Genomic DNA, 6,718 nt, shown 5'->3' with positions numbered 1-6,718 from the left:
TTGAGTATTAAATTTGCACTTTATGGGCACTGAGGAGGAGGGTCAGGAGGGTGGGAGGGAGAATTACCCAAAACCTTATGAAGGAAGGATGGAAAACATTGCTGGCTTTTTGCTAAGAAAACAGTTTTTTTTTCCTCTTCCCAATTGAAGTATTGCTTTAAAATATTGGCAGGCTTACAGAAGTAAAATGAAAAACAAATCCCACAAAAATCCTGGAGTACCGTAAAAATAATGAATAAAGTAGTGCAAAATGCTTTGATTTCTGTAATATTTTTCAATAAAGTTGGTGCATTCCAAGCAGATTGTATTTGTCTTGAAGGAGGCCCTCTGTGCTATGGCTTAAGAGTTCATAGCAACCTTTTGGTGGTCTTGGATTGGATAGGACAATAAAAAATATTCGCATCGTGGACCGGCCTTGAGCTTATAAAGTGGGTGAACCTGGGTTCAAATCCTTCCTCCTTTTGTGCTCTCTGGGCCTATGTAAGGGCTTTCCTCTCTGATCTGAGTTTGTTCTCCAGTGAAACATTCAAAAAGTAATGTCGCCTTGTGTGTGGCCGTGAGGTTTCTTGAGTATACGGCAGAGACCAGGGTGGAACTTGTTTGGGTCCAGAGAACGATTCTGTATTCATGGTCTAAAGTTTTTTCTGGATGTTTTTAGGATTGCATAAGATTTAATAGCACCGAAGATTATACACGGCTTTCCCTCCCAGTTGCCCTTTTTGTTTTCTTAGCTTTTTTCTGGTCCTAAGAATCATTCGTATTTACTAGAGGAGGCTTGGCCACTACAGTTGGTAGGGCTGCAGGGTACGTCAGCTGTAAAGCATTTGCCTAGCATGTGCAAGGTCCTGGGTTTGATCTCTACTATATAAAAAGGAAACAAACAAAAAAAAATAAAAAAAAAATTAAAAAAAAAATAAAAAGGAAACAAAAATCCCCACTTTTTGACTTTTTTTTTTTTAAATTAGCACAACTTTGCCATACGCAATGATTGCATTCATTGTGCGGAATCGGTGTATGGACAAAACATGTCTCAATTCTTTCTCAGCCCCTCAACACCCTTAAACTTTTTGCCAAAATAAAATTTATTGTATAAATCTTCATCAAATTATTTATCAAAAGCACAGATTAATAGCTAACAGGCCAGAAAAAAACATAACACACACAGTCAAAAACAAACAAACGAACAAACAAACAAAAAAAACCCCAGTCAATTATACTAAAACAAGATACACTTTTAAATACATTGGCCAGTCTGGATTATAGGAACTTTTCTCTCTCTCTCTTTTTTTAATTGTTTTTTACTTGGCATCTTACTGATATCTTGGGTATTTCATGCAAGAGAAACCATGCATTACCCAAACTCATGTATCTGATTTTATTTCATTTAACGTTATGATCTAAGGTGCATCCATTTTTCTACCAATGACTCAAGCTTATCCTCTGTGGCAGATTCATACACCATTATGCTTAAATACCACATTTTCCTGCATCCATCTGTTGATGGACATACAGTGTGCTTCTAGGATTAGCTATTATGGACTGTGCTGCTCTAGACATGCATGCGCATGCTACACTGTACTACAACATCTTCAACTACCGCTGTTGCTTTTCTTTGAGACGGGGTCTCGCGATGTAGCTCAGGCCGCCTTGAACTCACTATGCTGCCCAAATTGGCCTTGAGCTCATGGCGATACTCCCACCTCCACCTCCTGAATTCTGGGATTGCAGGCGGGTGCCACCATGCCTGGCAGATGTCTTTAACTTGTTGGGAAGATACGTAGAAGGTGAAAGGTGAGGGAAATGGAATTTTGATTTTGAGTTTTGAGAAACCTCCATGCTGATTGACATTGTGGAAAAAAAAATCTCGAGATGGATGCTTACAAGGAAAATAAAAATCATCTGCAATCCCAACAAAAGATGGATGTGGTTTTCTATGTATATGAATATACAGTTTTAGCCAGGTGTGGTGGTACACACCTATAATCCCTGCACTCAGGAAGCTGAGACAAGATTGCTATGAGTTTGAGACCAGCCCAGGCTACATAGTCAGGTTGAGGCCAGCTTGAAGTAAGTAAGACCCTGTTTCAAACAAAACAAAACAAAAAAACAACCTAAATCAAATGAAAAAAAAAAACCCCAAAGAATACACACATAAAAACATATAAATATTTTCTAATAATAAATATAATAAATTATTTCAATTCTCTTGTTAGGTACACCCCAGTGTCTTATTACCATAGACAGTCTTGCTGTGAATATCCTAAAGTTAGTTCTGTGCAACATTATTTTTTATGAGTAAATTTCTCAAAGTGGAATTTTTAGTGGACTTAATTTTTTTTTCATCAACTTAGGATTTTAATGGGTATAATGTAACTTACTAAAAGACCTAATTTAAAAATAACATTTAAAGATTAAATTTCACATTTTAATAAGAAAAAAAAAGACAAAAGCTTCTATTTTGACTGACACAGAGTATAAAATTATCCAGGGGCTAATGGTAGGATACAGAGGGGAGCCGAGGTGAAACAAGATTGGCCCTGGCTTACTCCTTGTGGAAGCTACGTTACAACAGATTAATTGTACTAGTCTCACAACTCTTACATACTGTTTAAATGTTCCACAGTGTTTTCTCAAACTAGGGAGGTAAACTTAAGTGATGAGTCATCTTTCTTTTTTTGCAGTAGAAGCCACATGTATTGATATTTATAAATTAAACTGCTCTGTGTGCTTGACAGATCCTTGTTATCTATGTGGCTCCCCTGAACAGTGACTATGACCTTCAGGATACTTCTCTCTTTCCTTGACTTAGAACATGTCAGTTCTTGGTATCTTGCAGAGAACTGGGCATCTGTGTCAGCGGGAAAGCCCCCTGTATCTCCCTGCATTGCCCTTATCCCTGGCACAGGGACTGCAGAGCCTGGCAGAGCTGGGCTGACAACAGCAACAGTCTTGGCTGAGCAGCAACGAGGAAGAGGGAAGCCTTCTTCAATATTCAATATGGAAAGGATAATCTTTATGATTTTCAGTTGTGGGGAAAGTAGCCAGTCGGAGATTCTTTTCTAGACTGAAGAAGTCATTCATATTTTGCTCTGTTATTTCAAAATCAAATACCTGAGTATTCTCTTGTATGCAGTGTGTGGTGACAGATTTGGGAATCACAGTTGCATTCCTCTGGATCTGAAATCAAATCAAAATCTGTGCAGGAGACTTGCCATGCTTCTTCGCAATCTTCTTGATCACAGGGTCATCCATCAAGTCAGCTCCCTCACTTGAACCACCAAGAGGACGATAGGCAGTCTCAAATACATCTCTGGCTTGGCAAAACTAATCAGTCTCTTCTGGGAAAGGTATGGGTGGCCCTCACTCTGGTTAGTGATTTTCTTGATCCTCAAATTCTGCTTATTTAAAAGCCTCTCAAGCTGTTCATGGTTGAAGTTTGACATCCCGAAGGCCTTTGCCAGCCCCTCAGTCACCAGATACTCCATGGTCTCCCATGTCTCCAAGAAGTCTGTATTACTAGGTACAACCATACCAATGTGATCCAAAGGTATGTTGTCTTTTCTGGGCTTGAAACCCATGCACCAATGAATGAGGTAGAGGTCTAAGTAATCCAACTTTAAGGCCTTCAAACTCTGGCTGCATGCTGTTCTTACCAAGGACTTCTTGGGGAAAGTGCACCACAGCTTACTGACAGTGCATAGTTCTTCTCGTCTTACAACACCCTCGCTGATCCTGCACTGGATTCCTTCTCCTACTTCACTCTCATTCTCGTATACGTATGCACAGTCAACGTGCCGGTACCCTGCATTAACGGCCACCTTCACTGCATTAATCACTTCTCCTGGAGAGGCCTTCCAGGTACCCAGACCAACCCTTTAGGGGACTTAATATGCATACTTTCAGGTCTTTTGCCAAATTGCCTTCTAGGAAAGTTATTCCAATTCATGCTTTTAACAGAAGCAAATAATATACCTGTTTATTTGTGCCTTAAAGTTTATTATACTTGCAATACCATCAAAAAAGGAAACCACTGCTGATTTTATAAAGAGTACACCTTACTGTAATTTCCACTTTGTTAGTATTTGCCTATCTTGAATTTTCTTTCTGTATCTTTTTTTTTTTTTTTTTTTTTTTTTTTTAGTCCAGGGTCTACAGGCACTCACTGCACAGATCGGACTTGTAGTGATCCCTCCTGTTTTCAGCCTCCCAAGTGCTAGGATTACAGGTGCATGCCACCATGCCCAGTCTTCTGTATCTTTATATATATTTTTCTTTTCAATACTGGCTTGTTGTAGTAAAACATATACAAAGTGAATAAAGTGCATTAAGAGTAGAGCTCAATTAGTTCTGACAGCTATATACACCTGTGTAAATAACACCCAGATTAAGACATAAAATATTTCTAATACTCCAGGACAGGCCAGCACTTCCCCATCTGTCTTTTTTTTCCCCATCTGTCTTTGCACTGCTGTCATTTTAAAAAATGCCACACACCTAGTAATGAGTCTAAACATGTGCCACATCTGTAGTCTGAAAACTACAATACATATTGACAGAGATCAAAGAAGGCGCAAGTAAATGAAAGGTTAGACTGTATTCATGGATTGAAAAATCCTATATTGTAAAGATGTTAATTCTTCCAAAATTCACCCATAGTTTTAGAAGTTGTCCTGAGCATATTTTATTTATTTATTTATTTTTGTATTTTTTTAGGGAAGGGTCTACAGGGTGTTCAGGGTCTCACTACTCAATCAGACTCATAGTGATCTGCCTGTTTAGAGCCTCTCAAGAGCTGGAATAATAGGTGTGCACCACCATGCCTAGTTTCAGTTGCCATCTCAGTGTGCCCTGGGGGCAGGGCCGCATGGCAGGGCCAGGGATCAAACCCCCAGACCCTCGCCTGCTTGCAGACATTTTAATCTGCTTAGCTATTTGGCCGGCCCCTTGCCCTGAACAAACTTTAGAAATATCTTTCTTGTGTGGTCAATATGATGATTTTAAAATTTATATGGAAATTTATGGATCCATGAAAGCTAAGGAAGGCAATCCTGGAGCAGGGAATGCACCTGAGGTGTAGAGTTTGCCTAGCATTCATGAGGTCCTGGGTGCAATACTCAGTACTTTGGCAGCCGGGAGAGCAGAGGGGAGGGAAGCAGAGGGGAGGGAAGAAGAGAGGAGAGAGAGAGACAGACAGTGAGAGACAGAGAGGAAAGAGATAAGAAAATCTAAAGCAACCTTGAAGGAATATAAAAGTGAAGGACTTATACTATACTACCAGAAATCAAAACTTAGGAAATTATAGTAATAAAAGTGAAAGGATATTGAAGGTAAGACTTGAAATCATTCCAAAAAGAGGACACTCAAATGGCCAATAAACTTATGAAAAAGTTCTAAACTTCATTAGTCATCAGGAAAATATAAATTAAAACCACAATGTGGCTTTAATAAGCACACGCTTGCCAGAATGACTAAAATTAATTAAAGTCAGGCCCACCAAGTGTTGGAAGGAAGGGGGGCAGCTCAGACTGTCATCTGCCACTGGTGGGAAAGGAAATTGGGAGAATCATCTAGACAATGTAAGTAATGCCTATCTGTGAGGGAACAGTTTCACATTTAGTTGCACACACACAAATAAAGTACATTAATCAAGAGTATAGCTTAATTAGTTCTGATAGCTACACGCATCTATGTAAATACCCAAATTAAGACATAAAATATTTCTAATACTCCGGGATAGGCCAGCATATATAGATGCCCTCATAATGTTATTTGAAGTTCATGTCTATTAGCAGATTGCCTATCAGCAATGGAATGGATAAGACAAGGGCTGGCCAAATAGCTCAGAGGATTAAAGCCCTGCTTAGGCAGACACAGGGGCCAGGGATTCAATTCCTGGGCCTGCAGTGCCGGCCCTGCCCCCTGGGCATGCTGACATGGTGATTGAGACTGGGCGTGGTGGCACATGGCTGTAATTCCCAGCTCTTTGGGAGGCTGAACACAGATGGATCACTACGAGTCTGGTCTAAGTAGTGAGACCCTGTAGACCCTTACAAAAAAAAAAAAAGAAAGAAAGAAAGAAAAGAAAAAAAGAATAGATAGCACACAACATAGTCATACAATGGAGCCCTATATGACAATGAGAACAAACAAACCATGCTACATGTAAAACAGTGTCAAAGATAAGTCATGTACAAAAGCCTGTATGTTGGTTCTTCCTATCTAGGTATAATTTAAAAATAGTCAAAGCCAACCTGTTGTAATAGAAGCAAGCAAGAGCCGTCACCCTGCGGGGCATGGCGTGGCTGTCGGGATGGGAAGAGGGGTCTCTTCTGTTGGGCATTTCCTGTTTTCAAACTAGATATTGATTATATGGGTATTTTTGTTTTGAAAACATTTTAAGATATATACTTTTTAATGTGTGCATTTAAAATTTTATGTATTCTTTCTTATTCTTTTTCCAAGAAGAAAAATGTATGCAAAATCTCGGGGTCCAGGGTTGTATTTTTGTTTAGTGTTGCTCAGGAGAATCTGGAGGCCAACCATATTTTCCTTTCTTGGGTAGGATTATAGGATTTTTCACTTATAGAAAACTAAAACATAATTAGCAGACTTGCATGTACTAGCTATTTTAACTGATCATGCCTGAGCTGCAGGAGCCCCTTTCAACCTAAAGACTTAGCTACTTGTTGGTTTATAAGGTTTTTCTTTTACTACCCAT

At 39.3% G+C, this 6,718-nt stretch overlaps 1 pseudogene; it reads right to left on the bottom strand.

Moving 5' to 3' along the window:
• Positions 1–2,944: 2,944 nt before the first annotated feature.
• On the bottom strand, positions 2,945–6,295 carry LOC101584085 (annotated as a pseudogene).
• Positions 6,296–6,718: the final 423 nt, after the last annotated feature.

This window comes from Octodon degus, unplaced genomic scaffold (genome assembly GCF_000260255.1).
Source record: "Octodon degus isolate 3935 unplaced genomic scaffold, OctDeg1.0 scaffold00010, whole genome shotgun sequence".
Classification (NCBI taxonomy): Eukaryota; Metazoa; Chordata; class Mammalia; order Rodentia; family Octodontidae; genus Octodon; species Octodon degus.
The sequence above is the reverse complement of the archived record's forward strand: the minus strand, read 5'-3'. Positions and strand labels throughout refer to the sequence as shown.